Source organism: Protopterus annectens, chromosome 2.part1, assembly GCF_019279795.1.
Source record: "Protopterus annectens isolate FY-2018-M chromosome 2.part1, PAN1.0, whole genome shotgun sequence".
NCBI lineage: Eukaryota > Metazoa > Chordata > Ceratodontiformes > Protopteridae > Protopterus > Protopterus annectens.
Window position 1 is genome coordinate 873252336 of NC_056729.1, and position 25685 is coordinate 873278020.

The window sequence follows — 25685 nt, forward strand, 5'->3', positions numbered from 1 at the left end:
GGTGAGTACATGAAGCCATATAAAATTGGAAGTGATATTATTTTCTGAGTAAGTACAATGTGGAAAAAGAACAATTCTGTCATTATTGAGCTAAACCCTCAAAAACCTCCATAAAAATCATGCTCCAATCTGATCCAAATTAGTGTACTATAAATAGCACCTGCAGAGGGTCCCATCATGCTTTGTAAGACATTCTAGATCTGCACTTGCTGAATTTGCTAAACTTGCTGGAGACAGTAAGTACCTGTTAAATCAATATTCCTATTTGTTCAAAATGAATGCACCTGTTTTCATGGAAGAAGTTATTGTTAGATGTAAAGCATTGCTTAGTTAATAGTACTTGATTTTAAGAATAGGCAGTGCCTATAAAGAAGGAAGAGTATCCATTAAATCACAGATTTAGATTACAGGATTTATCGTTGCTGAGGGGAGGCATGTTCAGTTTATAAGAGGATGTTTATGGCCCTTTGTCTACACAAACATAAGTTTATTGTTCGGTCTATATAACCACTGCTATGATGTGCAATCCTAGCAGTTTCTACCTATGCCCTACATGGGAAATGTTTGTACATTAGCCCTGAATATGACAGGTGCCACTGTGGCATGTTCTGAGGAAGGTTGTGTATTGTAGACTACAAACCCAAAAGTAGCATAACATATTTGTGGGGGAAAATGCCATGACAGGAAACTATTTTTGTGCAGGTGCCTTCCATCTTTGTGATGGATACTACTTCTACATAAGGAAAATAATGAAATACATAGCACTAGCACTAATAACCTATACACGGAGGGTGGTATACTACATATGAGTAGCTGTAGCTGCAGTACACTGTGTCATACTCAGGCAGTGCACTCTTTATCCACATTAATAACATGTTCAGTAAGGCTAACAGCCATTAAGAGCACTTTTTCAGAGACTGAAAATGAAGTTCTGCTGCAGGCCCTCCATCACTGTGGATAACATCTGTTTATGAAGGAGGGTGCTGACCAGGCATATACAGACTATGCCTGGCAGGATATTGTTGTGGACCTTAATGCCATGGATGGACTAGACTTTACTTATGAGCAGGTGACACTCTAGGCCACTGACATTGCACGGGATACTATGAAGCATGGTGAAGAACTTATATGAGAAGGAAGGGCCATGAGAAGAGGACCTTCTTTGGAGCAGCCTTGGAAAGAGGCAGAGGAATTTATTGCACCTCTCAGACAGGGAATGGATTTCTTACAGCCCCACAACGTGTTGTTGAATCTTGAAGCTGAGCTGCAGAATGGCCTAAGGGTATCCATGGGTATTGATATGCCTGTAGTACACTCAGGTAGTATGTCCACCAGATCCCCTATCCACACCATGTATGCAACCTCTGTACATGAGGGCAGACATTATACACATGCATGCAACACATGCAGGACAAATTATTCCAGACATTTACAGTAAGGGCACTGTAACTCCCCCTGTGGCACAGACATCAGTGTCTATCACAAGCTCCATAGGTAATTGGAACAGATGGGTATGAGTACTGCTACATGTCAATGGCATGTGTACCACACTCCATCTGAACTAGCTGTGTTGATGCATGCCACCTAATCAATGTGGAGAACCATCTTGGTGGCAGAGGCTAGTGTCACTTCAGCTTTTGTGGACATGGTAGGTGCACCACAAGGTATGTAGGATATTTGCTGGGGGTGCAGGTCTTCACATAGATGATATCTTTGAAAGAACTGAGCACATACTGTCTCAAAGTGGGTCCTCACATGTTTATGCTGCCTGAAGCAGACATGTTAACTGCAGCAGATCCACACATGGCAACCATTGTGGATATGGACAGCCACGGTCACTGTCACAAAGAGGTAGCATCAGTTGTGGAGATAGCTACAGCCAGCAGAAGGTATCCCACAGGTCATGGCCTGTCTGATTATGGGAGATGTTCATGGTCCACAGTATATAAGTATATATTTATTTTATTACATTTATTATAAACATTTATAGTTAATTTTAATATTTACAGCTTTATAAAATTTTTTATACATTAAGTAATGTTCTTATTCAATAAGGAACTTTTAATTTATATTTTTAAAAAAATTCTCTCAAATGTTTTTTTGAACAATGTCTTTTTAACTGTTTATTAGATTAATTAATCAAGATATCATGTGACTACAAGTGTTACATTTAAATCCATGTTACACTGTTTCCTTTTTATCTTGATAAAGCCTGGTATTAACCAGGCGAAAGCACTTGATTTACTTGGTTTTGTGGTCAAATAAAAGTCTTCGTTTTCATTTATCATCACTTTTTGTTGGCTGATTCTCCTTTCCATGGATTCTGTTTGGATTTAATAGTTTTTTGGACTTTTGTACTCATTTCATGGACCACAGTAACCAGGGGCATGGCACTACCTATGAGACTACTGGCAGGGACAGCTTCCATTGGCAGGGTTGAACATGGGGTGCTGCTCACCATTCATGCATGTCCTGGACCCATCCACAGCACTGGGGCACACTGCTGCAACTACTGCAGAGGCTGTGTCTCAGCAACACACACAGACACACACACACATGCACACACACACACACACACACACACACACACACACACACACACACACACACACACACACACACACACACACACACAGTCTGTTCTGCTTCATGCACACATTCACTCACACACACAGAGAGAAATATAAACACACTCACATTCACACATGCACACATTCACTTTTTTTCACCTCCTTCCTAAAGGTTTCGGTACCAAATGATCCACGGCTCGATGGTTGGGGACCGCTGTACTAAAGCATATAACTTCTTCCCACTCAAAAATCCCTCTACATCTGTTGTATTCCTCTTTTTTCTATACCCACCTGTCACTTCCCTTTCCTTTCCTGTAATGCCGTCTCTAGTCTCTTTCTGGCTGTATCCTTTTGTTTTCACATCTATTGTCCACTCCCTTATAAAGTAATCAATATATTGCTCTCAGTTCAAGTCACTTCACCTGCTCAAAGGACATACATTTTCCTCTCTAATCTCCTTTTTGAATTTGTTCTATGAATCTCAACTTTTTTTTTTATCCCAGTCTCTTAATACCCTCCAAAAATACTTGTTGTTGCTGCCTGTCAATTAGTGAAGGTTAGTGTAATGGTTAAGCTATTTACCTCACAGTCAGAAGTTACAGGGTTTGATTCTCACCTTTGAAGAGGAAATTGGTCAGGCTTAAAATGACCCACAAGGGAAGCTAGATTAGTAATTACCTATAAACCTATAAGTATGATTCCAGTCATGTTTGTTCCTTTCAATCTCGCCTCTCTTTCATAAAATTTTGAATTCCTATTTCTTTTGCTGTCTTTGTTTTTTTAAAATATTTCTCCCCTTCTATGATTATCCTTCAAGACCATTCATCTAGTCACATCATTCTCCAAGCCTTTCAGCTTTTGCTTGTCATCCAGTGCTACAGTGTACTTCTTAAACTAAAGCATACTCTACTCTTTTATTTCCTTTCAGGCCATCACTCTCCCTTACCTAACCTACTTTTTCTTCCTCTCCATACAAATCTATAACTTGTTTTCTGTAATCCCCTTAGTCATACTGCTATTGGTTTGATCTGCATATTTCTATAATCCCCCTAGTCATACTGCTATTGGTTTGATCTGCACATGGCTCAGCATGTTGATTACTAATGGTAGCACCATCACTATTATCACTTCAATTCTTCCCACTCAGTTTACTATCTCCACTGGGCCATTTGCCCAGCATTCCCTGTATTGTGTCAATTAACTTATCCAAATTTTCCGCTATCCGATCCTTATGTGTAATGCTTTTTAAGATGGTATTGAACTAGCATCTCTTATGCAGCATCCACTAATAACATAAAATCATTAGCATATCTCTTCCTTTTTTTCTTCTGCTTTAGGGTCTTCATTATAAAGTTCCAACTTACTGAGTCAGAAGATTTCTGAATATCCATGATTACCAGCAGTGTCCCTTTTACTGTTTTTCTGTCACATCAGCTCATTAAATTTAACACTAGTCTCCAATGATTTGCAGAAGTCCCACCTTTCATTAAAAAAAAAAAAAATTATTTGTCACTCCCACCACTAATTATGGCAGTAAAGCATCAAATCTACCTGCATATATACTAGCCATAGTCTTCATGTCACTATTGCATAAAGAAACCGATCTATAATTTGATGGGCACTTCTCCTCAATCTCCCCATATAACACCACCATCTCTGCCTGCTACATTCTAACGTCTCTTCTTCCACTGTTATATTAAACAGATTTGCCTGATAACTCTTCTACCTGCATTTTTACCAAAATGAAATAAACAGGAAGCCATTTGAACTACCTGATTTACATGTTATTGTGTGTCTACTATCTCTCTCTCATGATCTCTTCTTTGCACATCCCTTACCTGTCTCCCTCTTCAAGTTTTGGCCCTTTCTCTTCCTCCAGCTTTATCCTACCTCACTGTATTTTTGCCTATAGTGCCTTGTAGAATTTCCTAAACTCCTCATCACTTTATTCTGAATAACTCTCTTATCTTGCTCTATTTCTTCTACAGCCACACATTCTATTTTCTATAAACTATTATATTTGTATATTAATAGCTTCACATCTTATTTCTAGTCCCTTTATTCTATTTCTCTATTTCTCTTCATATCTCCATTCAGCTACAGTTCTGCCTGTATCTGTTCTTCTAGTTCCTTTAAACCTTCATCAAGCTAATTGACCCTCTCCACCCTAGCCAGTGCTTCCCCCTTGGTTGAGCTTTCCTTCCTTTTATTCATATGTACCCCCTCTCTCTATAACTCCCCTATCCAATTTTCTCATTATCTGTTTTGATGTTCTCTATGCTCCATCATGTGCACTCTCCAATCAACCCCCATTCAGTCTCACTCCTTAAATCCTACGTTTCCCTTTTCTGATTTTCTTTGATCTACCGACCTATTCATCTTTTGTACCTGCTCTACCAGATCTGATCCAAACCACTCTACTTACTCAAATCCAGTCTCCAACTCTCCTGTGCTTACTTATAACATCTACATAACCTTTTAAGCAAAGAGTGATCTAACACACAGTTGTCTTACACACACACACACACACACACACGTCTATATATATATATATATATATATATATATATATATATATATATATATATGTGTGTGTGTGTGTGTGTGTGTGTGTGTCCATACATCTAAAATTCCTCTCCATTTCATGCATTTCCTTAAACTTTTCTGACATTTTACAATACATTCTTTCTATATAACTTATCAAATCCTATCAAATCTTTGCTCTAAGAACATATTGAAATATCTGGCCCAAATTACTTTACCTTCTCTATATCTCTCTGTCCTTCAGTTGCCCCTTCACTGCTTCATCTTCATTCAAGCCATAATAGGATCCCTCTACAACTCTCCTGTCTATAAATATACTTATATAGATCCCACCCACTTACCACTCATCCCTGTCACACTCTATTCCCAGCATTAACCTTCTCCCTCTTTCAGTATTTTTTTCCACTTATTCCTGTGCATCCTGGAACATAATATATCCATACCCATTTATAGCTTTTCTTTTGCATCTTCCCCATCACTGTTTGATAAGCTTAGTTTCTGTAGTCATAGTATGTCCACTCTTCCCTCTTGATTCTATCCAGTATAGGCTATCTTTTTATAGAATTCTTCCAAACCCTACATTCCAACTCATTACCCAGAATCCCCCACCCCCAACCTAATCTACTTTACAAACTATGCCAAGCATCTTCGGGGAAGTCACAGGGGTGCACCAGTGCAGTCTTCTCCCTGGAAAAGATGAGTCATTGTTGTTGCTACCATTCATGTGCCTTAACAATGACTTGAACAATGCTCCCTAGATAATATCATCCCCAATTGCTTCTGGCTCATCCAGTTATATCTTTGTTTTCTGCTAAATCAGTAGTCCTTCCCCCAGTCAGCCTCATGACTTTGGTGAGGAAACATCAAAAACTTTCACATTCTGGACCTCTTCCACACTGCTTACAATCACATTGTATGTGTAGGCAGTACAGATGATTTGGACTAGGTAATCTGTTGCATACATATTCTAACTCTACAATTTTCTAAAAAAAGTGCAATAGTTTGCATAAATATATATTAACTTGTCATAATGTATGCATTAATAACTCAACAGTGATTGCTGTCAGACCTCAAACTGATTTAACTTTGCTTCCCACTCACCTATGTTAATCACCCTCCTACTCTGACAGACTAATGAAAATATTACTTTACCTTTAAGTTTCACTACTTAGTAGACAATATATTTTAAGCATACCTAGACCATAGTTACATAATATGGAACATGTTTAACTCCTAGATTTTTGTTTACAAGATATAGCTCTTTCCCTACAATTGCTGCTTGAAGGCTTATTGTGTCTGTTATTCTAAAAGTGACTTAGTTCTGGTTTAAGCACTTGGGCTTCAAACCAATTATTTTACATTAAGAAGGTTTGTTGTCTACATTTTTGTGGGAGGAGAGAGTAGCCACTGCCCTTCTAAGTTGGGAATTGCTGATTGAAGGCTTATTGTGCCTGTTATTCTAAATGTCTTTGTACTTGTTTAAGCTCAATTAACCAGAACTGCTCTGCGTTTGATGTATTTTGAGAGAGGTCCGGAGTGTTTCTGCTTGAAGCCATCCAAAGCTAATAACAAGAAATTAAGTTTAAAACTGATTTGCACTTTTTTTCTGTATTTCACTATTTTACTGCATTAATTTGTGCTTTTTGACTGTTTTTACTGTTTGCGCCTTCTCATTACTTGCGCTAGTTTTGTACTAAAATATTGCTTAGTTAGTGTAGACTAGATCCAGACTTGCTGAATTTCATACATGAACTCAATCCATCCATCTTACATTAAGAACAGCTCCCCTGCACCCTTGTGAAGAAGAGTGTGAATATAGCCTTGTCTGACCTCGGGATTGCAGGAGGAAGGATCATTGTGTGATGTCCTGTTGGCAGACTAGTTTAAAACTGTTAATTTCACCTGTATATAAGCCTAGTATTTGCATGTTTTTTGTCTCAATTCAGCAGAGCTGCTCTGCATTTGGCTTCCTTTGTCAGAGGTCCAGAGTGGTTCCTGCTTGAATCCATGCCATCCAAAGCTAAGAAAAAGAAATTAAGCTTATTTTGAGTTTGATCTGCATTTTTTCATATGTATTTTACTATTTTACTGGATTAATGTGTGCCTTTTTGACTATTTTTTACTGCTTCTGGCATTATTTGCACTCTTTTTACACTGATATGTTGCTTAGTTAGTATAGACTAGATCAAGACTTGTTGAATATAGCCTGTTTTTTCACACACTTGAACTCAAATCCTGCCCTCTTACATTAAGAAGGGCTCCCCTGCACCCTTATGGCAGAAGAGTATGGATATTGCCTTGTCTGACCTGGGGATTGCTGGAGGAAAGATCATTGTGTGATTTCCTATTGGTGTACTACTTTAAAACTGTTTAATTTTGCCTGTATATAAACCTCGAGTTTGCACATAGCTGCACACCATGCAATGGGGGTCAACAATGCTTTGTATAGACGCAAATGCCTAGAAACTATTTTTTCCTAGGCACCAGTCAGTGAAACCCTCCCAGGTTCCTTGCTGCTGTGCAGGCAATGCAGCTGCACACTGCTGGACTGCAGGCAACTCAGCTGAACACTGAGCAGTGTCGCCCCACTTTTTTTCATTCCTGATGTTCTATAGAATAAGTCCCCTTGTTAATCCCAGAGTAATAGCTGATCTAATTTGCCCTCTCACAAATTAGTATTTAAAAATTACCTGCTACTATGGACAGTCAGTTTCCCAACATTTCTCCAGCCAGTCTGATTGACATGAGCATTCAGAAGCAATGTAGCAATTGCCTTATGTATACCGACAACCACTTGCTCCTAAAGCAAACAAATACAGTATGTAAAAGATGTAACTATACCATGAAAATAGAATCAATCCTCTCATGTAACAATAAACAAGACATCAAACAGGTTGTCAGCATACACACCTCTCCACTCACAAAAGATAAAGTTAAAACCCACATGTGGCAATAGGAGGTACTGCCAGCACGGCTAGCTGGAATTTTGTAAATAATTATACATTTGTGAATAACAAACTGATTTATACAAGATGATTGTGTTAAAAATGTATTAGAACTGTATGTCATGTATATCAAACTGATTTGTATAGATGTTCATGTTGAAAAGGCATTTATAAAGTGCTTGTGTTTGAAATGTATCCACAGTGTGCCCTACTGGAGAGAACAGAAATGTACATGCACTGTTGTAACTTTATAAATGTATACGTTTTAACAGAGGAAACTGGCAGACAGAAGGTTAACCTCATTCCAACAAACTTTAAGATCTATCTGAAATTAAGTCAATTTACAGGCTAGGCCATAAAGATGCTATCTCACAGGTTTCAATGCAGCCAGAGACACAAAGTCTGTACTAGGAAGCTTTCTGCATTCTCTTTACTAGTCTGGAGGCATGATGGTATGAAATTGTTTTATGACTTCCAGCACCTACTACACATTTGAGCAAAAGCCCTTGTGTGCGTATTTTTACAGGTAGATGTGAAATCCTGCCAGCTTCCAGCAATGAAGGTTTGCTTGAGAACCTAGAAATCAGATGACCAGAAGTAATGTCATTTCTGCAAGCTATCCCAGATTTAATATTTTAGATATTATTTTGAGAAGTGTCTTAGTGAGACAGAGCAGTCTGCATTCTGTCTAGGAACTGAGAATAAGTAGGACCATTCACCACATCACCTGCCTTTCTCTGTTAATTAAGTAGGGAATAGTAATTCTCTTAGATTCAGTCAGAAATATAGTGAAGGTTAGTTCAGATGTTGTTTTTCTTTATTTGTCTGGGCCTGTTCTTCAATGCCATTTTAAATATCCCTGTGATTCTGAATTGTGATGTCATTGTGACTATATACTTAGTATTTTATTATTCTTTTATTATTATTAAATATATTTAAACCTTTCATTGTGTCTGATCTTTGTAGAGATATTTAAGTTTTAAGAGTACTTGCATATTTATGTGGTGACACTGCGTGGGCCACTCATAATAACCTTGCTCTTGATCAAACTATCATTTATGTTAATAGCAATTTCACCCAGTATATTGGGTACTCTTGTAAGGGCCTTAAAGTAGTTGGCAAGGGGTTCTGGTGGCAGTGATCTCTACCTCTGGGCAAGAGGGGCATAGCTATCAAACCTGTGCCAGCCTTTCCCAGGTGTGCGTGTGTGTGTGTGTGTGTGTGTGTGTGTGTGTGTGTGTGTGTGTGTGTGTGCAAATCAAATCTGAAAGAGTGTGTGCATATGTGTGTGTGTGTGTGTGTGTGTGTGTGTGTGTGTCAGCTACTTGGGCAGGGACAGGAAGCACTGGTGCAACAGAGAGAGTGTTGGAGGACTTGGGGGGGGGGGTTCTTATTGGGGATATGAAGAAAGCTAGAGGAGCCATTCCCAGACTGACTGTGTTTCCTTTGTATTCTTAAGAGAAATTGAGCTTGATTGTGCTTGATGCAGAGAACTGCATTTGGGGATACTGTGTGTGTACCTGTTATCCTCCCAGTGAACATCGCCCACTGGTGCCAGTGGTGAGGATTGGAGCTCCTTGATTACTGTCCCAGAGGTTGGAGGGTCATCGCACCACATACATGGGGTACTCAGCAAGAGCTTACCAACTGACCACAGACTTCCCAAGCACAAACAACCTACACATACTAGTCACAAACAGAATCCATCATTAGACATGACAACAGACATAGTATCTCAACAATTAAGTCCCTAAGGTAAAACACCTCAAAACCTAATGTCCAAGTCATAGGCAACTCAATAGTGAGACACTCAGATGTCCACATCACCATGTCAGACAAGGAGAAGGTTACAGTCAGCCACCTGTCAGGTGCCAGGATCTGTCACATCATGCATGCACTCAAGTCACTCGGCAACAATTACCGTTATAACTCTGTCATAGTACATATTGAAGTGAATGACTTGAGATGTACCTCTCTGGACTATATGAGGAGAGACATGACTGAACTCTCAGATTATGTGTCCCAGGCAGGTATGACTCTAGCACTAAGCAGCATTCTGCCTTCATCTAGGTTGATGCCGCAATTTGTTTGTGTCTTTCGGCTTTTTCCAGTTAGGGGTCACCACACCGGAACTCTGGTCCGCTAATGATTGGCAGTAGATTTTTACGTGCTGGCTTGCCGGGCCTAATGCACAACCTTCAACGAAGGAATGCCCATTCACGCATGTCGCCACACAGAAGATGCTCTAACTGAGAATTGAACGGGCAACGTCTGACTGTGAGGTGACAATGTTACTGCAGCACCACCACCGCAGTTTTAGGATGATGCCACAATACAGACAAAAAATGATTGATTTAAATAATTGTCTTAGTTTCTGGTGTCATTCCGGGGGGATCCAGTATCTGACAGCCTAGGAAGACATGGTTGACAGACCACACTGCTTTGCCAGAGATGTTCTTCACCTGTCTCTTTAATGCTTTTGGATAATGGCAAAGATGCTTGCATCCCCAAATAGTGCCTTTTTTAGGCGATGTCAAAACAACAAAACTTTCAAAGTAAAGAAATCCACTAGAGACAAACTCAAGGTCATGCTGCTTAAGTACCAGGAGCCTAAACAGGAAACTGCACTCCCTGGAAGCACTCCTTACCTTGGAAGATGCTGATGTCCATGCAGTCACTGAGACTTGATTCAAGGACACAGAGAGCACCCCAGCCATACAAGGCTATAATGCCTTTCACATGTTCAGACCTCAAAACAAGCGTGAAAGAACCAAAGGTGAAGGTGTATCCATCTTCATTAAATCCAAACACACCTAAAGACTGGTAAAACAGTATGACTCTCTTGAGTTACTTCAAGTCCAAATAACTATAGGCAAAATACCCTATGACATCATCACTGCAGGTCCCCTCACCATGAACCTGGAGAAGCACATCACCTACCTGGACTTCCTAAAGTTACTCAGTATACAGCCAAATACTTTGGTCATGGGAGATTTCAACTATCCTTCCATCAATTGGCCAGCTTACACCAGCACAAACATGATCTCTCTGAGGTCCCTGGATTTTAATTCATTGCCCTGGAGCAGTTGGCCTGCACTCTAGCAATTGGCTCTAATGTTTTAGACCTAGTGCTCACCAACATGGGGGGGGGGGTCACTGCACTACACCCTGTGTGTTGCCCTCCCTGGTAAGATCAGACCATAAAGTAGTCTCATCTGAAGTAAAAATCAGATCTGACACCCCAACAGGAGCAAAAAAATCTGAAAAACTTCTTCAAAGCAAACTATAGCCTACTAAGTGATGGTATAGAGTTTCAAAGCCCTTGCTATCACAGCCAACAATGATTTCTATGCAGAAGAGTACACAAATGTCCTATATAGCCACGTGAACAAATGTATTGACTCAGCTGTACCTGACAGGACTAAAACCAGTAAGTGTAAATAAGTTATAAAACAAAAGAAAGAAACTGATATTTAAGAAACAAGAGGGGACTTACTCAACAGAGGAAGAATACCATCCACAGATTGAACAAGCAAATCAGATATCTTGGAAAGTCCTTTAAGGCTAGTTATGAGACTAAATTAGCATCCTTAGCTAAAGACAAGCATAAGGCATTCTATACCTATGTCGGAAACCTAAAATGGAATATCCAGCTGTTTGCTGAACTTATACATGATGGTACCACTCACAGTGAACCTGAGGAAATTGCCAAACTGCTAGTTGACAGATTTGGAAATAACTTCACCCCCCTGTCCCCACCAACCTTACCCTAAAGCATTTCTGACACCAGTCCTCTACCGAGTATCTCCAAAGAACAGGTCATACATGCACTCTACAAGGCCAAAAGCACGGCCTCTATGAGATCAGATAACATCCCAGGTTGCTTACTATTCAATCTAAAACAAAACCTAGCAAATCCACTTGGCGCTCTCTTTAATCATAGACTGAGCACTGGCTTGTTCTGAATGAGTGGAGAACAGCGACAGTAATCCCCTTGCACAAAGGTGGGGGGGGTTCATCAATGGACCCAGGAAACTATTGACCCATAAGCCTAACCAGCTTTATCTGCAAGGCCATTGAAAGAATCATAATGGACCTTATCAACAAGGACACAGGTGACCTTCAAACTCTTGACCTCACCCAATCTGGTTTCGTCAAGGGTAGATCTCACTTATTAAACATGGTGGACTTCTTTGAGAATGTCACCAAAGCCCTGGATGAGGACAAAGTAGTACATACCGCCTATCTTGATTTAGCCAAGGCTTTTGAAACAGGGATCATTTAGAAACTCTCTCTTTCTCTGTAAAAGATGGGAAGTCAACCTCCATCAGTAGACCAGTTACCAGTGGGGTACCACAAGGATCTATGCTGAGCCCTCTACTGTTTGGAATCTATTTCTTTGAGGTCCAGGCAAAAGTAGATGGCCTATGGCTTACTAAGTCTGCAGATGACTGCAAACTGGGCACAGTCACCGAGTCCCCCAACGATGTAAACATATTACAGAATGGGCTGATGCAGACAAATGATTGGTGCCAAAGTCATGGACTAAAACTAAAAGCAAAAAAAAAATGCCTCATTATCCCCTTTGGCAGAGAAGTAGCCCCTGCTAATTATGGTACAAATAGCACCCCTCTAAGCTCAAAACTAGTGGTGCAAGACTTGGGAGCATAGGTTGATAGCAATCTAAATTTCAGTCACCATGTGTCCATGGTGGTAAGGACAGCCTTTGACATTGCACATCTGATAAATAACGGCATCACATCCAAGACTAAGAAGGTTATAATTCCACTGTACTCAACCCTTATCAGACCACTACTTGAGGACAATGTTCCGTTCTGTATGTATCTCACCAGACACCTACAGCACCTGAACAGACCACAGAAGTTTCTAACCAAGAGAATACAGGGCCTCCAAAATGTGACTTACATGAAAAGCTGAAAGCCCTGTCACTGTACTCTGTATCATACAGGCTGCTGAGGGGTGACTTGTGCCTGGCCTGCAGGGCAGTCTCTGACTCTGCTCTAATGGAAGTGCTGCACATCTGCAAATCAAATGGGTCAAGAGTCACTCGCTTCAGGAATCAAAACCTAGCCTGTGACATTAACAAAACGTGCTGGAGAGACAGATATATCTCCCAGGGATTGCCAGTCCTCTGGAATAAGCTCCCACTTCACTTGAAGCACAGCTCCTTAATGACCCTATTTAAGCGCAACCTTGATAATTGGATGGGTGACTGTAAATTCACCCCCGGGGTGGCAGCTATGAGCTTCATGGACAGGGGTGGTCGGTGATGATCATAGAACTGCTGTACTAACAACAACCATCTAGCTATGGTCAAATAGGGTATATGGGCTTTTTACACAGCTAGGCTTGTAAAGGCCCTAGAGTCATTAGCCTAGTATCATCCTATGAAACTTTACATTGTCCATACCCCTTCCATATAGATTTTGTTACCCCTCATGATTGAATCATGTCAGCCACAGAAAACCCCAGCATTACCCACACCCACTTGTGATTTTGGTAAAGGAATCTAAGCTGCATTTAGTAAAAGGGCAGCTTCAGAAAGGTAGACAGTTAGATCACAGCGACAACTGAAAAAAAAAGCAAGTTACCACTTGTCAGAAACTGCTAATGCTTCCACAAGTGGAGGGGAAGAATAAGAGTGAGGGACTGTTACGCAAGAGATTTAATGACCTAGGAGGAGACTGACCACCTTAATAGTAATAACTGTAGTCAGTATGATCAATACCTACATGTTAGTTCACACACACACACACACACACACACACACACACACACACACACACACACACGCACACACGCACACACGCGCACGCACACACATGCACACATGCACGCACACACGCACGCACACACGCATGCACACACGCGCACGCACACATGCACGCACACACACGCACACACACGCACACACACAAAAACACACACACTCATGCACACACATAATAGAACCATTTTGGGATATAAAATATTTTCTAACTTTGCCTTGATTGTTGCTTGAAACAGTTTTGTGTAACATGAAATAGTTGATACAAATAAAATTTTGAGTAAGACTGTGACTAGTTTGTTTATAAAGATGAAAACAAGCCATTTACATTATCTGATGCACTGGCTTGTCTTTCAAACTTTCAGACTTCAGTAACTCATGCCCCACTTGAAATCCCAAGCATTCAATATGACAGTGCAAAGCTCATGAGCAACAGCTGCTGTAGAAGATGACGTTTTCCTAGGGTTACAAGGCTATCATTTAGCTAATATGGTACCACTTAAATCAAACCAGAATCTGGAAAGCACCCATCCATATGTAACACCTTTTACTATTTTTCCATGTGAGCTCGCTGTGTCATTTCAGCAGTGGCAATTGTGTAGGGCCAATGTTCATCCCGTTAGGTGGCTAGCCCTGCCACAATTGTTGTTCCACAATACATACACACATGTACACACAGAAATACACATTCATACTCATGGCCAATTTAGAGTGTCCAATCCACCAACTGCATGTCTCAGGAATTTGTGTGGAAACCGGAGCACCTGGAGAAAAGTCACATGAACACAGGGAGGCATGCAGATTCCACACATGCAGCACCCAGTTAAGAATCTAACTGGTAAACCTCTTGTGAGAAGAAAGTACTACTTGCTGTACCTCTGTGCCATCCACATCATATAATCATGTAAGTATAGCACATCTAAGCATATAGACATGTAATACTAGCCAGTATTATATGCATCCATACATTTAACAACATAGGTTGAAGGTAGGATTAACCATACACCATTAAAGAGTCATTCTTAAGGTGGTACATAAGGCATCACTAAGACAGCAAAGAATGTTACTATAGTCTCAGAAATAAAGGCAGGTCTTAAGCCAGTTGGACAGATGCAAACAGCAGATACACTGATTTGTTTAGATTTGCTGGAGTAGAAGGTGGTTAAACTTGAAGATAAACTAAAAGGTAGATGAGTTATTATTTATAGCAGAAAAGAAGCTTAAGGAGTTCCAGCAATCTACTGAGAAAAGAATGCACAAAAAGTGGTATCTATTAAGCTTTGGTCACAGCAGAAAATAACATTCTGAAAGAAATACTACATAACATTTTGCAAAAAGAAGAAATGAAATGCACTGCTGGATTCTCACACAAAGCAGATACAGAAGATAGTTCCAAATTAGACTGATAAAATTAAATGCTGGAGACATGGCATTAGTCACGTGGTAGTCATGCATTACAAGAGACAAAAGTAATATGTTATTCTGGCCACGCATGACAATCCAGCTAGAACAAGTACAGCAGAGCTGTGCAATGTTCAGGTTGCATCACAATAATAATCCGTGACAGTTTGTGCTGTTATACACCATTCCAACCAGACTGTGGCCCAGACAAGGTACAGACCTTTCCAAGTATCATCAGGTTGACAGGTTTTGTGATACTACAATTTCAGGTTTTATCTGTGCCACAAATGCTTTCTTTGCAATGTATGGTATTCCTGATATTGTTGTTGTTGTTGTTGCTGGGTCATTCAGTTCTTTGTAATAACCAAATGCAGAATTCACTTAAATAACAGGATCTGTATTAGAATGAACTTTCTGAAGGAAATAAAAGTATTAAGCTGCTGTGGAGAAATGTAAATTCCAGTCTAAAGCTTCAAGTCCTGGCTATGCACAGTCAAGTAAATTAAGCAAGCAATAATGCCCAACAAGGTGTGGATTACTGTGTATATAACGCCCAACCAGAGGTGTTGTGAGGCCCAACACTACATGCAAAGGGACTCTTCATCCCTGGAGGGCATTATTTAGACAGTAACACACATCCTGGAGGGCATTATTGTGCTTAGAGAATGGACTGTCTGTATAATTGTTGTTTTTTACTTACTTATTTTTTATATATTTTTGATGTAAAATATTTCCTCCATCTAATGTTTCAAACTTACTGTAATATATGTAAATGGCGTTGGAGGAAGAATTTTGCAACCAAAATATAACATTTAAAAATATCCATATATTTACTCTATTTTTTGGTCCTTTATTTCTAAAATGTGCACTTTGTTGTCAGTCACTGGGGACTGAAATTACTAAATAATGACATATGTTTGAGCTTCAGACTTTTATTTCCTTCAGAAAATTCATTCTAATACAGATCCTGTTATTTAAGCAACTTTGTAATTTATAAAAGAGCAATATGAAAATCTTTTCCTATTTTGAGGCTTTGTCCCCATTTATTTTAGGCTTTATTGAGCTATCTTGAGCTAAGAAGTTGAGAAGTATGCAAACCTCTTAAAAGTATGCAAACCTCTTAACTGTTGCTGCTGCCAGTGCTTGTTCAGTTGCTCTTATTCTTCACACTCTCTCTCGCTCTCTCTCGCTCTCTCTCGCTCTCTCTCTCTGTCTCTCTCTCTCTGTCTCACTCTCTCACACAGGCACGTGCGCACGCGCGCACACACACACACACACAAAATTCTGCTTTTATGCACACAAGTATGCATACACTCACACAACAACATAAATATACTTTTTTCTGTTTATTTCTTAAACTCGCTAAACAGCAAAAACACTGCTTAGCAAGTGTAAAATAATAGCTCGATCTCGCTCTCTCTCATTAACACATACACTCACACACAGACACAAACACACACACTTTTCTATTTATTTTTTAATTTTCTTCTTTTTTTATTTTGCACTCGCTATACAGCAAAAGCACTACTTAGCGAGTCTAAAATAATGATGGTCGTTAGGTTACTTTCAGATTGAGCTCCACAGCAGCTTAATACACTGCCATGAAGTGGCAGACTCATTTTCAGTGAGTCTTACCTGTAGATTAACACCCTACTGGAGGACATTCATTCTCCAGTCAGAGTGTCAGTCTAATGCCCGCCTATTCCCTAAACTGAAGTAACTTGATTAGGAAGCTGGTGGGTAGTGATTGTGAGTCATGCTGCTTTTCTGGAATATAGAAGTGTATGTGTGTGTATATTATTCTGTACATGTATCCTTTTTAACTGTTCTATGCACTTATTTGGATGGTGACTATATATATATATATATATATATATATATATATATACATGTGTGTGTGTGTGTTTGTGTATATTTAACTCGAGCTACTTTGAGGATTGTAAACAAGCAGTTAATTGGTCCAACAAACTCTCACTCTTTTTTCACAAGCCTACTGAAGTTCCTCAAGGCTCCATCCTCGGACCCCTACTCTTCAATATTTTCACTAACAATCTTCACACTGCCTCCTACCCTGAAACCCTCATTCAGTTTGCTGATGATTCCACTATAATCTGTACAGCTCAGTCACTACCAGAACAGCTTTCAAAAACTCAGCAATCCTTTACAGCAGTTGAATCCTGGCTAAGAAATCCCCAACTCTTTCTTAATCCGAAGAAAACTAAATTAGTACTCCACCCCAAAAACACCTCCCCTGTCACTGATCATTTCAAAATCTTTGCATCTGACAATGCTGTCATAGAAATAGTGCAGAAACCAAACTTCTAGGAGTAATCATTGACAATAAACTTTTCTTCCACCACCATATACAGCAAAATATAAAGAAAACTCATCAAAAACTGGGATTGTTATATAGAAACAAACATTTCTTTACAGCAAACAAAGTTTCTCCAGCAAAAATTCTTTTACTTCCCTCTCTTTTTTACGGTGCCCTTATCCTAACTAATTTACTAACTTCTACAACAAAGTAGCTAAGTTTACCACAAACTCTGAATATCGCAGACATCACTGTGAATCACTACTAGAACTAAACTGACTTGAACTTCCCAACCAGCTTGCTTTTATCCAGCTATCCACTTTGCACAGCCTTATTTTCAAGCCTACTGCCTCCTTGCGCTAACACACTTAGTCACACCTTATACACTAAATAGAACCCTACAAACAGAAGACAAAAATCTCTTACTTATCTCAAAACCCACAAAAAACAGGTCACTCTCAGTATTCATATTCTGTCTCAAAACTATAGAACTCACTACCTCTTGCTTCCAGGTCTATGCCTGGCCTAACCCACTTTAAAGCAGCTTTAAAAAATCAGTCATCTCAAAAGTACATGGCTCTGCTCCTGTATAAATCCAGTCTAATGCTCAGCTCTTCCTCTTCTTCCACACTAGCTTCATTCTCTCCCTCTTCAGTCATATCTCACAACCTCATAGTCTGTACAATCCTAAGTCTCTCCTATCTCCTTCTCTGTTTCTGTACTATATCCTCAAGCTACTGCTCTGTCTCTGTTGTTGTTGTTGTATCTTTCGGCTTTTCCCGGTTAGGGTACTGCTCTGACTAATGCCTCTATTCTTCTTAACTCTCTATCTTTCTGATTCACAAACTCTTCTGCTATTATTTTCCTAACTTAAACCAGTATTTCATTTTTTATGTACTATAACAGCTGATGTCATACATTATACTACCTACATACTATTTTTATACAATTTATCTACTCATAGGCTACATATATATTGTTAGAATTACTAAAATTGTCTATAATGATATAAATTACATTCTGTCAACTTATTTTTGTATAGTATTCCTCATGTCACTTATATTGCATTTGGACTATGCTGTATTTGCATTGTACTGTATGTGGAGCGTTTCTCCCCAGGCCTCCTCTGAAAATGGAGACCCAGTCAGATGACCCTGGTAAATAAATGTCAAATAAATAAATAAATACATATATATATATATATATATATATATATATATATATATATATATATATATATATCACAGTGCAAACAAAAGAATATCACCCAAGAAAACACATTCAGTAATGCATGTATTAGTATTCCAAGAAACCATGTAATATGTATTTATAAAAATATAAAAATATTTATGTGAAATAAAGTCATATAGCTCTAAAATGGATACACGTACTATATAATCATAGTGCCAACCAAAGAACAGCACCCAAGAAAATGTATTCAGTAATGCTTTTGCTTGTATTCGAAGATACCATGTTATGTATATATAAAATATAAAACATATTTATATAAAATTAAAGTCATACTAATGATAATCTATAATAAATATCACTACAAAATGTCAAACTACATGCATCATATAAACATAAGAGTAATTACATATATGTATATATAGATAAATATGCTACATCAAATAGCAGTAAAACACATTTTGCCACCTAATGGCTGAAAGTTTTTTCACTTCAGGTTTATACAACCCAAAGTATCATATCTCATAGTAATACGTATTTTTAAACATGTTCATTTAAACCTGTTGGAAAAATGCCACCTAAATTAATAATCCACATAGTCTCCCTATGATGCAAAATTTGTTTGTATAATCTACTACTAATACTTGTGTTTAATGCCAACACACTTACATTGCCAAAAACATGTCAACATGTGACAGTGCATGTTCAGAGGCTTATCCTTGGATCAGGCAACAAACTAAAGATCCCCTGCACACCCCCCCCCCCATATCACTGGTAATTATGTATACTAACAAACAGAGATCACACAATCCCCAGGGAAAAGGCAAATTCCCCTCCCCCAGGGATTGTCGATTTTTGAACACTGTTAACCATCTAAATATATCAACCAATGTGTGTCAACAATACAGACACTAACCACACTAATATTTGATTTATGCTTGGACATCCATATAGATATTTATCTATATCTAGCTATATCAGAGCACTGAATTTTGTTGAAACTATATTTGGTTGACATCTGCTAGGATGACAAAATTTAATTTGTTGATGTTCTGTGGTCAGTGTTTTGAATGTTGACATCTATGTCTTTCGATAAAATTCACCTCTCAAATATCTAAAGTCTTTGTAATATGAAAGAATCAGCTCTTATTTTTTATACCACAGAATGAAAAGTTGAAGGTTTTTGCGTTCAGTTCACCGTAGTTTTAAAAGTTATTCTTATTGAAAATAAGTATAGCACAGTATAGTATAGTATAGTATAGTATAGTATAGTATAGTATAGTATAGTATAGTATAGTAAAGTAGAGTATAGTAGAGTAGAGTAGAGTATAGTGTGGTTTAGTATTGTATAGTATAGTATAGTACAGTATAGTATAGATCCAGTTTTCAGTGGACACCCTATATGAAAAGCTGCCTTGCACTTCCACACCCCATACTAATTCTACATACTAACTCCAAGATTGCTCTACAGTGTGGAAAAGGCAAATTTCCCAATATCCACTGAATGATTGTAGCACATGAAACTCCCATATCCTGACCTCTGTTCTGTTAGCACACTTTGGTCAACAAACAAGATGACCAACAGGTGTGCAAGTTCAATACATTCTATGGTTTGGGTATATGCCCTTTCTCAGGTATTTTGTGATCTTGGAGTTGAAATAAATAATTAGCAGGGTATGGGGCATAGACTCCTACATCAGGGGTGCAGAAATATTGCCTTCCTCTGCAAAAAAAAAATCTTTAAAATTTGCATACCCTAGCATTATTCCTTACAGCATGTACATTAGCTGGTAAGTATTTTTGGTTGATATTGGTTGGAAGCCGCAGTGGTACAGTGGTAGCATTGTTGCCTCATAGCAAGAGGTTCTCCTGCTTGATTCATGGCTGGAGTGCCTTCTGTGTGGAGTCTGCATGTCCTCCCCACGGTTGAGTGGCCACCGAAAGACATGAGTGAATGGGCATGTCTTCGCTAAAGATTGGGTGTCGGGCTGGCAACTTGGCACCATAAAAAAAAAATCTACTGCCAATCATTAGTGGACCGGAGTTCCGCTGTGACGACCCCTAACCAGGAAAAAGCTGAAAAGACAAACAAACTGTGTTAATATTAGTGGTGTCAACATCTGCTTCTTTCAGTGATTTAAATATATATATATATATATATATATATATATATATATATATATATTTATATACATATATATATATATATATATATATATATATATATATATAGATATAGATATATAGATATGGATCCCTATCAGTAGATCAGAATTTTCAGAAACTCGAAATTCAGATGGTTAAGACCTTATGATTGAGTTTTTGAAAACTTGACGCATTTCAATGGAGATTGTGGTACAGCAAGGATTGGGAAATTTACCTTTTTCCTCACTGTAGTACAATCTCAGAATTGGTATATATAATTAACAGAGGGTGTGGAGGTGCATAAACATAAAAATTTATATTTTTGCGTTTTTTTTTTTTTTTAAGTGGATGTTTGGGTTTTTGGAAACATGGTCTCGTCCGTATGAATTTCAAGTTTCTGAAAACTCGATCATTTGAGATAGCTATATATATATATATATATATATATATATATATAAATATATATATATATATATATATATATATATATATATATATATGTGTGTGTGTGTTTGTGTGTGTGTGTGTGTGTGTGTGTGTGTGTGTGTGTGTGTGTGTGTGTGTGTGCACGTGCGGTGCGCATATATATATATATATATAGATATATATATATATATGGTTCCCATTCAGAAGCCTGAAACATCATAAGCCTGAAAATCAAAATCCTGAAACCAAAAGCCTGAAAATTCAGAATCCTGAAAACTCAAAATCCTGAAAGCCCAAAATCCTGAAAGACCAAAATCCTGAAACTCAAAATCCTGAAAACACAAAATAGACATACTGATGTCATTGTGGCTTTGCTATTGTTAGCCCTGTGGTGTTAGGTCATGCGTTGGGGTCAGGTAAGTGTGCAGTTGGTTTTATTTTAGGGTTAGGGGCGGTTTAAGTGAGTTAGGGTTAGGGCGCAGGTTAGGCATGTATGCAATAGTGACAAATATTGGGGTTAGGGGTGGTTTAAGTGAGTTAGGTTTAGGGCGCGGGTCAGGTGAGTGTGCGATAGTGACGGACCTTAGGGTTAGGGTTAGGGTCAGGGTCAGTTGGTAGATATTAGTGTCTTTATAGTGACATATTAGCATTATTTGTGTTTTCAGGATTTTGAGTTTCAGGATTTTGGTCTTTCAGGATTTTGGGCTTTCAGGATTTTGAGTTTTCAGGATTCTGAATTTTCAGGCTTTTGGTTTCAGGATTTTGATTTTCAGGCTTATGATGTTTCAGGCTTCTGAATGGGAACCATATATATATATATATATATATATATATATATATATATATATATATATATAGTTCCCCTTCACAAGATCGAATGATTGGAAGCTCGAAATTCATAATCTCAAGACCAGAATCTCGAACTTCCATTCACTCGAAATTGTGAATGGGAGCCTTAGGTTTAAAAAAATAAAAAGTTAACTTACCTTATTGCAGGGGGCAGGTTAAATGTGAATGTTCCGTGACCGCACTATAGCGGAGGAATTGAAAATCTTCCGTTATGCGCTTACGTGTATAGCGCGGAATGGGAGATTTCCCTTTCCTTCACTATAGTGCGATCTTGGAGTAGGTATATTTAAGTAGGGGGTGTGGGGGGTGAAGCTCCCCTGTGAAAACATTTGAAAGGTGTTACTTTTTTTTTGTCCCTTTCATATGTTTGAGTTTCTCTAAATTCGAGATTCTGGTTTCGAGTTTATGACTTTCGAGTTTAGAGAAATTCGATCATATGAAGGGGAACCATATTTATATATGTGTGTGTATATGTATATATATATATATATATATATATATATATATATATATATATATATATATATATATAAAATATAGGCAGATAAATATAGATATATGTACCTATAGAATATCATATACCAAATGGTGCTTTACTTATTTTATTTAATATGTTAGTTTTATCATGAATCAGTATAATTATCAAATTATTATAATTTAACATTGCCTAGTCATGACTAGACTTGGAATATTCAGTCAGTGTCTAATAGGTTCATAGGTTCATAGTTAAGTACTAGGCTATCTGCCCAAAAGCATTTATAAGCCTAGCCAAAATGTGTTGGCTTTCGCCGCCCCCTTATATTAGTTCCCTGTGCCTCTATCCAGCAGAGCCACTGAAGTGATCCCCAGGGTAAACTTTCTGCTTCCCATTCACTCGTCAAGGTTTCTCTTGAAGAGTGTTAGCGAGGAGCTCTGCCTAATGTAGAATCTTGTTCCACAGCATGGGAAGTCTCTGGGACAGGAATCTATCCCTCCAGCACGTCCTATTTATTGTTGTGGTGAGGTTTAGATCCCTGGAATGTGTGGCTCAAGGAGATAAGGTTTCCTTTAGGTGGAGCATGTCCATCAATTCTGGGTTGGACATGGCCTTGTATGTCAGGCAAAGATCACCTCTGCGTAGGCGGTATGCAACCGAGTACAGCTGGAATTTCTTCAGTCGAGCTGCATAGGGCATCTATTTGAGGCCAGTGATCCTCTTGGTGAGTTACTTCTGTAGTCTTTCCAGCTGTTGCAGGTGTCTAGTAAAGTACATCCCAACTGGGGCGTTGTACTTTATAATGGGTCTGATGAGTGATGAGTAGAGGGGCACAATGACCTCTTTTGATCTGGATGCAAACCCTTTTGTGATTAGGTGGGCCACATAGAAGGATTTTCTACCCACTTTGGCAATGTGATTATCAAAGGAGAGATTGCCATCTACTTGGGTCCCCAGATCCCTTATTACATTTTCCGTACTTAGGGGCTACCACCTATGTGGTAGTTTGTGTGTACTTTGTTTTTTTCCAAAGGGGATGACTATGCAGTTTTTGGCATTTAGCTCGAGGCCATGATTTTGACACCAGGTATCCATCTCAATGAAACCCTTTTGGAGGATGTCTGTGTCAGCTGGAGAGTCAGTTATAGCCCCTAGTTTGCAGTTGTCTGCAAATTTGGTCAGCCATAGTCCTCCTGTGCTTGCCTGTACCTCTGAGAAGTATATACCAAACAAAAGGGGTCCTAGGACTGAGCCCTTGGGAACGCCACTTGTAACCGGTTTAGAGTCAGACCTAGCTCCCACAACTCTCACCATGTGGGTTCTGTCCATGAGCCAATTGGCAACCCATCTTGTGACATAGGGGTTTATGTACAGGCTGTTGATCTTCTCTATAATACCAGAATGGGGAATGGTGTAGAAGGCCTTTGCAAGGTCTAGGTATGATGTGTGTACCACCTTTCCCTCATCTATAACCTTGGTAACTGTATTAAAGAAGTCCAACAGGTTTAGGAGGAATGATCTGCCCTTAACAAAGCCGAACTGGGTAGGGTCCAGTGTTGGGAGGTTCCCAATGTCTCTGTTAATGAGTTCCATGACGATGCGGTCCATAGCCTTGCAAACCAAGCTAGTCAGGCTTATAGGGTGATAGTTCCTGGGGTCTGTTGTGACTCCACCTTTGTAGAGCAGAATAACCGTTGCTGTGTGCCACTCTAGGGGTATGTAGCCTGTGGAGAGGCTGAGTTTGAACAGTGTGTTTAGGTGAGGGGTTAGTTTGTCTTTAAGCTCATGTGGGATGCAGCCTGGGACACCATCTTGTCCCATTGATGCTGTGTTTTTGGCTTTGGAGAGGGCTGTTTTAACCTGAGTGTCTGTGATTTCAGAGGCTCTACATTCTTCTGGTATGGTTATGGGCCCTTTTGGGGGTGAGAGGGGGGTGAGGTTTGCACTGAACCTGTCTGCGAGGATGTTGGCAATATCGGTTGGCTCAGTGTATTTTGTGACATTCTGCATTAACTCTGAGCAGATCTGAGCTGTGCCACTTAGATTCTTGACATAACTAAAGAATGCCTTATGGAGTCCTTGGCAATTTTTCTTTCGAAGCTCGCCTTGGACAATGTTATGAGGGAATGTAGTTTTTTTTGCTGATACTGATCAGGGATGTCTTCCCTTCTTGGGATTTTACTCTTTTCTGTACTAGTTTCATCCTTCTATTGTATAGTTTGTTTATGGCAGGGTTCCACCAGACTTGGTTTCCTTTTCTTGGAGGAGTTAGTCTTGGTTTTGCTTGGGATAGCACGATCCCTGCTTTCTTGTAGGTGCCCATAGAATGCATTAGTAAAGGATTTTGCAGCTTGGACAGCATTATCCTTTAGCATGGGGGCTTTGAAACTTTCCACCTCGGTCTTAAGTAACGTGAAGTTTGCTTTTGAAAAGTTTTTCATGGTGGTTTCCTTGTCCAGGAGTGGGGGAGCAATGTGGATAGCCAAAGTGATTTGTTTATGGTCAGATCTAACCAGCAAGGGATTGACCTCCAGTGTGGAACACTGGTCGCCCATGTTGGTGATGACCAGGTCCAATATGTTGTCACCTCTGGTGGGAGTCTTGACCAGTTGATCCAGGGTGTTTGAGTTTATAAATTCTAGGAAATGTTGGGCAAAGGAGTTAGTACTTGAGGAGTTCTCCCAGTTGATGTTTGGGTAGTTGAAATCACTCAATATTAGGATGTTTGGTAGGACCTTTATGTTTCCCAGTGTTTTCAGAAATGTGGAATGGGGGTCCTAGGACATGTTGGGTGATCTGTAGCAAGCTATAATTTGAATAGCAGTTTTGCCCATTGTTATTTGCACTTGGATGATCTCTGAAGCATCACGCTGTGCCACTAACCTGGAGGTGTGGGTATCCTTGATGAATATGGGTACTCCCACGCCTTTTGTATTTCGGTCTGGGTTCTGTGGCCGAAATGAGTTGTAGCCTGGTAGTGCTGGGGTGCTCTCTGGAGCCTTAAACCAGGTTTCTGTTACTGCACATATATTGATTTTCT

General features: G+C 39.2%; 1 protein-coding gene across 1 annotated transcript in view; it reads left to right on the plus strand.

Moving 5' to 3' along the window:
• The window catches only part of WDR17 (WD repeat domain 17), a 1021977-nt gene that overhangs the window by 355163 nt on the left and 641129 nt on the right, over positions 1 to 25685 (plus strand). The gene's annotated exons all lie outside the window — the stretch shown is intronic.